Source organism: Genypterus blacodes, unplaced genomic scaffold (genome assembly GCF_046128005.1).
Source record: "Genypterus blacodes isolate CSIRO-AG114 ecotype Tasmania unplaced genomic scaffold, CSIRO-AGI_Gbla_v1 ptg000070l_1, whole genome shotgun sequence".
In the NCBI taxonomy this organism is placed as follows: Eukaryota; Metazoa; Chordata; class Actinopteri; order Ophidiiformes; family Ophidiidae; genus Genypterus; species Genypterus blacodes.
Genome location: NW_027466880.1, coordinates 2,669,984 through 2,677,572, shown reverse-complemented (window position 1 = coordinate 2,677,572; position 7,589 = coordinate 2,669,984).

The window sequence follows — 7,589 nt, the reverse complement described above, 5'->3', positions numbered from 1 at the left end:
CTTAATTTTACTTGATAAAGTGATACTGGCACTGAATAGACGGCACATGACCATCAGCACTGTTTATCAACGTGTGTTTGGCTAAATGTGCACCTTCATATGATTGTAATCATAGTTTTATAATAAAGAGAAAGTTCTTACCTGCGTGTGTGAGACGCACAGTTTCTCTAAATCTGCACTCTAATTTTCCTCACACTCATTACATTACATTACGATCATTTGGCAGACGCTTTTATCCAAAGCGACTTACATTACATTACCACCCTTCGCAGAGGGGGGAGCAATTGAGGGTTCGGTGCCTTGCTCAGGGGCACCTCGGCAGGGGCTCCAACCGGCGACCCTCCGGTTCCCAAGCGGAAGCACTACCCACTGAGCCACTGCCACTCCTTCTCACACTTCCTTTTCTGTGTCTCCTGTCAAGCATCTCCCACCTTTTCTCCCGCCTCCCGTCCTCTCTCTGTCTCTTCGCTCTGTTTAATCAAAACTTTTTTTTTTATCCGGTTCTGCCTGGGTTCTCTCTGCAAATTCAACACGGCAGCAGCAGCAGCCTGAAAGACCGCCGACTGATCCTCTAATGTCCAATCAAATCCATATCCTTCATCCTCTCACAAACAAGAGGGTGTAGAGGTGGCAGAAAGGCACGTGTGTGTGTGTGTGTGTGTTTGTAATTGATTCAAACAACCAGCCTCAACTCAAACTCGTACACTACATGATTCTCCAAGTTGTATCCACAGCTGAACCACACAAAGGCATTGCCATGGTGATGATGATGAAGATGCCTTTTCATTAGGATCTAAAGACTATTTTTTAGAGTGTCAAGAATGTCTTGAAACTCCAACAAAGACATTCTAGAGAGCTGGATTCTCTCCTCTCATACCAACTGATGACCGTTAGATCCTAACAGCCCTGACTGCGGCTGAAGCTCTTTTATTTAACCAAGTGTGTTAAAGTGAGTGTGCCATAATTGGTATTTGTCCTTCAGTATCTGAGATGTGTGCATTTTTTGGGTATCATCTGTCAGCGTTGGTCTCTGAGGAAAATCCTCATGCAGATCTTAAGCTGTGCGAACGCTCATTAAAGAGATTTTGTTGACAGCCGTTCTATAAACTAAATGTTGCTGTTTCGCTGGAATTTAAATGAAGGCACAAACAAAGCTTAACCATCTTACATCGCTTCAACCGTTCGTTAAGTTGGATTGAAGACGTCGCACAGATGTTAGTGGTAGACTGCTGAGCTTTTACCCTTACAAATTGTCTACAAATGAAATAATCTATAGTGTGTGTACACTTTTTTAATCTAAATGCTGATTACTGTAAAGGAGGGGCTAAGGCCCAAGAGAATAGTGATATATGAGGAAGATTAACATCAACGATGCAGAAGAGACCCCGAAACGTCTCTTTGTGTGACTAGAAAACCACTTAGGGACCATTGGACCAGACACTCCTGTTCCTTACTTGTACAGAGGATGTTCTATATGTCTACACTTTTTGGGAAAGACATATCTGAAACCTACGCGCTTTATAGATGCGTATAGACACTTGATCATAAAGTCGCAACCTATATAAAACATTACAGCTGATCTTAATCTTTATGTCGCTCATCTGTGGTTCACCACATACATGCTGTTTGTGACTGAACAAATATCTATACAGTAAATAGTATACATACACATTCCATGTTTAACATATCTGGGCTTGACATGTTAGCATAAATTCAAACATTGATTGGTTGTGTTCATATATGAACACACTGATATTTGGTTATAAAGTGCATGCACAGCATATTAGCTCGGTTCAGGGTTAATGTTCAGGGTTAAGGTTCAAGGCAAGTTCACCTCTCAGTTACTGAACTAAGTTCATTTCAATCAATTGTTTTGTTATTGTGTTAAGATGGCGAATCAGAGATGTAGAAAGCGAGCAGCAGTCAAGACTAATGTGCAGTGACCACTGGCTGGGAACACTTTGTTTCTCCTCACTATAATTTTAGATGACATTAATTGGCATGTTCCAGTCTAAAGTCTGCATTCCACCCACATAGCCCTTGACTATAGTAATGTAAACTGCAATTCTATTCCAGGAGAAAATTGGTCCCTTTGTGTTAGCTGGGGGAATTATACAACATGCCGGACCCCCCCTCGTCATTTTAATTGCCGCTGTACACAGGAAAAACTTCCTCTTTCCACAACCGCTCACTCCAAAGTGGCTATTGTTAGGGCGGAAATGAAACATTTGAAAATGCTGAGATGTGTTTGTGTAGGTGACAAGACTTTGTGTGTGTGTGTGTGTGTGTGTGTGTGTGTGTGTGTGTGTGTGTGTGTGTGTGTGTGTGTGTGCGTGTCTTGATGACGTTTGGGAGGAGAAGCATGCATGCTGGGGGTGACAGAATGAGAAAGTAATGAAGTTTAAACCGAAATAGGATGAACTTTTATTATGTTGCTTCCTGACTTCCCTCCCTTTCCAGATTTAACTGTGCAGCAGGGAAACCAAATTGGTCACAAGTGCAGCACTCCTACTGTAATGACACAACAGGATATTATTGTGTTGTTAATGGTAACATTGTCAGAAGGAAGTGTGTAGCGCTTGTATTGCATGAAGCGGTGCCTCTGCTGAGGAATGCACAGCCACACAGAGAAGCCTGTAGTTTAACCTTAATTACCACTGAGACTTTGAAGTTTTCCACTGCTGCCAACACAGCCCTTAAATAGTTAATGGGCTGACTCAACATGGTTAGGCCAATTCCTTTAAGTCAGGGAAAACCGGAAAATAAATGATTCCCAAATTATACATGACGTCTCACTGAGATGAAGATGGATAGGATGTGGGATGGAGTCGATCCAGATGTGGAGACGATGAGAGCCTCAAATGCATTATAGTGCAGAGTTAACTTTAAGAAAAATCAAACCAAGCACACAAATCCTTATAACGAATTGTTGAAAAGTACTTCAATAGCTCAGACTCAAAGGCTTATATGATAAATTACTTCAGAACAAACTTGTGTTATACTCTTCCCCCTATAGGAATTTGTAAATCTGCATAATGCTTCATACAGAGTTTTTTACTAAGACTCATTAGAAGGCATAAGAAGTGCCATGTAATTACATTCACACTGGAACATTTTTGCTCCATGGTAGGTTGCTGCATTTTATAGGCTATACATAAAAAAAGTAATTGCGTTGATTAGGAATTATTGATATTCCCATTAACATCTTAGTCTGTTGCTCAAAATGCAAAACTGTAAGTGATGTTAAGACTAAGTAGTGAAGTGAGTAAGTCACTAAAATACATAGTAATGTTGGTTCAGTTACTCATTGAGTGTTTGCTATTCAGTAATAAACAGAAAGTCTCAAATAAAGCCCTTGTTTGTTTCCTGGTGATTTCTCTGGATTTTGTATTGTAAACTCTTACACTTTGTGATGAACTCTTCCTGCAGCTGAAACCAGAAGTGTCTCACGTCTTATTTTTCTGAAGTGACAAACAAACTAGTACGATCCGGCTGTTGAATTGGTGCAAAGTGCTGTGACACTCGATACTGAATGTGATTCGGTTTTAATGAGACGCAGGTGAATGAGGAGTTTGGCTGTTTTGTGAGGATAGAGAGGATAGATTTGCGCCTTTCTCTTCTCTGATCTCTAAATTTAGTTCGAGTGGAAGCCTTTAAATGAGTGTGTGTGTGTGTGTGTGTGCTGTGTGTGTGTGTGTGTGTGTGTGTGTGTGTGTGTGCGCGTGTGAGCGTGTGTGCGTGTGTGTGTGTGTGTGTGTGTGTGTGTGTGTGTGTGTGTGTGTCATCATTAGACCGATTGACACCAATCCAAACCCCCCAGTTCTACAGAGGTAATTAAATCAAATCAAACCCAAACCCAAAATGTGGGATTTCTTTTTTTTCTTTTTCTTTTTTTTTTTTTACCACCTACTGTTTTTCACACGAGGTGTGACTTTTTTCGGGGCACTAATTCATCTCGAAGACAGCAACTATACACGAATCAGAGACGGGTGAGAGAGAAACAGAGAGAGAGAGAGAGAGAGAGAGAGAGAGAGAGAGAGAGAGAGAGAGAGAGAGAGAGAGAGGCGAGCGGCACCGAGGCGTCCTGTCTTTGTACGTGTGGAGCTGAAGTGTGAGAGAGAGAGAGAGAGAGAGAGAGAGAGAGAGAGAGAGAGAGAGAGAGAGAGAGAGAGAGAAAGAGAGAAGCTGTATGTGTGTGTGAGAGAGTGTGAGTGTGATCTGAGGGTGCTACAGCGGGATTTCTCCACTGCTCTCGTTTTTTTAAGTTCATTTGCAAAAACAAAAAAAACAAAAACAAAAGCACATCTTAAAATAGTCAACGCATCAGATCTCCAGCCACCTCGCCTCTGAGTCCTGTCTATGCTAAGAGGCGTTCAGGGGTCTTCAACGCTTGCGGACGTACGAGCACTGGTGGGGCGTTTAAACAACTTGCAGAGCACCGGCCGGAGTTTGTCACACTTGTCAATGTGAGGAAGACTTTCAGGACCAAGGACAGAACCAGAAGCACCGCGGACGATGAAGCACATCTGGACACTTGACTGATCTGTCCTCCTGAACACTTTCACGCACCGTTTCCACGCAGATTCACCCGCACAGGTATCAACCAGGTAAGGAAACGCCACCAATTAAAGCGTTATATTACACAATTCTAATCTTTATTTTAAAACACTGTTTGCATTTAATCCCTGTTACAATGTCAATGTGGCTTAACAACCCGACACGACTCGATAAGTTTTAATGATAGTTGTCGTTCGTTCAGCTTCCTTTTCCATCATGTACCCCACATCGCTGCCTGTCACACGCCCATTTATCACGGCGAGTTGATGGCTTGAGCTCTGTTCTGAACGTTTGACTTTATTCTGTATTCTGCATTAAAGCCTCTCATTTAAAACGGCGGTTGAACTTGTTATAGTCATCACACAATTTGACACTCGGAATATCGAACACCGCATTCAATCCCTATATTAGAGACGCGTTAATCAAGTAGTTCCCTGAGATCCGATCTGCCCTGACAAGATAATCACCTCTAATCAATAGCGTCTCACTCAGAATCGCATTATTCAATAACGAATTATTGTCTGAGCAGCCGCTTTGTTTCCCCGCTGCACGTTGTCGCTAATATCTGCCTGATGTGGAACTAATTGGGCTGTTTTCCCCCAATTTTCAAGGTTCATGAAAATGTTTGCACGGTGCAGAAGGTAAATAATTGATTTGGCATTGGACAGGATAATCATCGCGCATGCATCACACGGGGCATTGTTGTGAAGCAGACAGTGGGTGTTGGAGCAGCAGGATTCCTCTCAGTGTTAGATGAGTAGATGGATGTTCTGCCACCCACACGCCTTAATGAACGATATAGATGAAGTATGACAATGAACACACACATTCAGCCTAACACAGCCTCGTGGCTCCATTAAATTGGATGTTTATGTGACTGCGTGACCTTTTTCTTTGGAGCAAACATCAGCAGAGGCAAAAAATAAAGCAAAAAATAAATTAATAAATAAAAATAAGAAACAAGTCTTAGGAGTCTCACAAGTTTGACAAGCAGACTTCCCCCCTGCTGTTAATGAAACAGTGCACTGATCTATGGGTATGTTAGGGTGGCCGCTCGCCAGCACAGAGCTCCTCTAATTCCTTCATCTGACAAGTCCAGGTGGGGGGATAAACTGTCTCTACTGGAGATGATATAATGAGGAAATCATAAGCGTAGTTATGTTGGCTGCTGATTTCTCTTCTCTGTGCCTTTCATTAACTGCAGCCAGTAAACTTTGGATGGGATTATTCAACTAAAGTATGAGATCTTGGTTTATATGCCTGTATTGTATACGGGGTGATTTGTCTTGTGTGTTCTGCTCCTGTACATTACAGAATTATACGATTCTTAAAAGATAAATCTGTTGTTCTCTTCACTGGGGAATAGAATGGCTCTAAAAGTACATTTGAATAGTCCGTTGCATATTTTGCTTTACAATCACAGAATAGTTTGCCACAAACTGTAACCCTTCCAATGTTAGTTTCTGAAACATGTTAAAGTAATTTAGCAGTCATTTTTCAGCTGATTGTCCGGTTCTTTTCTATTCTTATTCATGAGTTGTAATGAATGAGTGTCAGAGCTTTAAGTGGATTTTTAACTTCCTGTCAGTTCCCCAAAACCATCTCATCAGCTCATTTCCAACATTTGAATACCATCTCACAGTATTTCCCCGTACATACAAGCAGCACATAATAGGGCTGTACTGTGCCAATTACCACCGTCCTTGCTGAGAGGAACGCACCAGTGAATCATACATTACACATGTTCTATATTTGGATAATACAATACAGACTGGCGCTCTCAAAGCCGCTTTATGTTGCTAATGTTGGAGAAATCCTCTCTAGCTGCCGGTTCAAAAGCTGAGCAAACCACACTGTCATTTCTATTTGAAATTCTCCTTACAGAGGGAATATTGTGCAGAGACAGCAGGAAAGCAAGTGACTCTCTTGGCCGCTTTCTCTACCTCCAGATAGGTTTAATGACGTGAGGAAGTCCTTGTAGGACCTGCGTTAGAATAAAGCCGGGGCTCCAGCTTTAAGCGGCTGATAGCATGCCTCCCCTTGTATTACTCCTCTCAAATAACTGGGAGGGAGTAATGCCTTTGATAGGTTCCGTGTCCACTTCAGACTCATTTGTTTTTACCTCTTAAAGATTTAAAGGGCTGCATCGGACCTTGAACTTGACGGTGACCTACTTTGCATAGGTCTGCCTAATTGGCTGCACCTTATTGCGCCATTAATTCACCCCAGTGACACGGCCCTTACAAGCAGAAAAGCCCCATCTGCTCCGACAAGCAGAGCAGACAAGCAATTAGATTCTTAAACTCTTTGAAGTTGCTCTATCACCTTGATTCTAACTCCTGCTGCCGCCACCACACACAGGTATAATGGTACATCATGATCTGATACCATATCTTCCCTCAGTGGATAGAAAGGTCTCACCCACAATGCAATGTTACAGTTGTTTCCCTATCATTTTGGTTATTTTGGGATGTCACATATATTTGTCAATCCCCCCCCGCCTGCAGAAATACTCTCACACACATATAATATAAGTTATCTGTGTGTAGCTGCAGATGCTGGTGCTTTCCGCCTCCTCCTGCATGAACCACAGCTGGGTTGTTTTTCACCTATATGTTCACGCAGGAAAGGGCATTGCCATCGAATAGGATGACACCTAAGAGTTAAACTAATAATAGTGCACCTGTAATGCATTCGGCTCTGCAGGTTGTACCATGCATGACACAATGGGACAAATCAGTACTTTACCTCACACAACTCCTTTATTGGGAAAATGGAACCATATTCTGTCATAGCTGCTCTCCTTTGACTTCAAAATCAAATGAGTAATACATCACATAACTGCTCATGGTATGTAATCACCAAGTCATTCACACTCTCTCATGCTGTGATCATTCCCGTGTTGGTCAACTTGCCGCCATCAGACTGTGATTGGTTCCTTCCCTCTCTGTTTGAGCCAGCCGCCCTTGCAGGCGTCTTAATACGTCCTAATAAGATCCAAACCTATAATCTCGACATGATACAAATCTATG